This window comes from Oratosquilla oratoria, chromosome 4, assembly GCF_046742065.1.
Source record: "Oratosquilla oratoria isolate Oo_2021 chromosome 4, ASM4674206v1, whole genome shotgun sequence".
NCBI lineage: Eukaryota > Metazoa > Arthropoda > Malacostraca > Stomatopoda > Squillidae > Oratosquilla > Oratosquilla oratoria.
The window spans coordinates 12,694,019-12,695,526 of NC_134780.1; positions in this window are offsets into that span (position 1 = coordinate 12,694,019).

The window sequence follows — 1,508 nt, forward strand, 5'->3', positions numbered from 1 at the left end:
CTATTAGTAAACCAGCTCTCGCCTATTTCATTCTTAAATCTAAATTTGTCCAATTTGAATAAATTACTACAAGTCCTGCCCTGTTATCTTAATATGATACCTTGTTTGCGTCACCTTTGTTAACGACTTTTATCTACTTGAACACCTCTATTAGATCACCCCGCACTCTCCGTCTTTCCAGAGAGTGTATGTTAAGGCGCCTAAGCTAGTTCTCGTAAGGTAAATTTCTGAGCCCATGTATCATTTTGGTAATTCTCCTCTGATTCCAGGGTCTTGCCGATAACAGACGAGATCAGGTCAGGGTTCCCGGTACAGGTAGAGGGATGCAGTCATCCTTTCGAGATCGTTTGGGCACGGACCTATGGGTCCGTGGCTCCTTGAGGGCACATGAAGGCACCTCTCGAAGCAGGCGTCGAAACTCTCCTGATCCATCATATGGAAAAGGATATTATCCCGAAGCGTCTGGACGAGGGGCACAAGTGCACTACCTATCGCACCGCTTAAAAGGTTGGCATCTTCAGTGAGTGAGACGCCATCCGGGCGCGAACTGCCTCTCACGAAAGCAACTTGGAAATTGGTTTTCATGTCGAGGGCGCTTGACGGTAAACACGAAACAGAGAAGCAGACACGCCAAAACTGAGAGAGAGAGAGAGAAAATTGGAAAGACGGTATAGACACGAACTTCTGTGTGGTGCCTAAAAAAAAGTACTGATAGTGGACAATGCAAAAGTGTACTGACCTGAGAAAGTCAGATGTTTGTTATTAGTGTCTTGTGTATTAACTGTGACCTAGAAACAGGTACAGTTATGTGCATGTGGCTTATCTCTTTTCTTCGAGAACACGACTCTGAAAACAGAGGACGATTACGTATTTTATAAGTGCGTTCTTTACCTCCTCTTTTATCATCTTCGCTCGTGACGTCACGACCACACAGTTATACTACTTCCATTACATCGTGACCTACAAGGTGTTGTCTGCCGTGTTATCACGTACTGAATCATAACATTCAGCATATACCGGAAGCTATCCACTACCCCGAGTATGTTAATATGGAATATTCTAAATGTATATTGATTTTTTCATATAATGGTAGGTGGTATGAGTAATTGTTATACATGTAAAGAAAAGAAGAGACTTGTTAAACGATGTGGAATTTCAGGTCAGGCGACGTTGCCCCGGCTCCCGACCGTGGGGTTGGGGGGCTGGGGGAGGTGTAGTAATTACATAGAAAAGCTGAGTGTAGGTCTTCGGGCCGCTTACAGTCTCTTTAATTACGGTCATACATGCAAATATAAAGAAAACGGTGTCTCCCCCGTTTTCTTTGGAGATGGTTTAGATGTGGCAACGCTGCTGGTTTTGCCGGCCACGTCCTATGGGTCACCAGATAATGGAAGAAGTTATAGATAAAATGCCGGCAACTTATGTAAGTTTGGAGAGGGGCGGAGCGTCCATCCGAAATATCGTTCAGAACGTTCTACCTCCATCCGCTCTCATACTTCCACGTATCT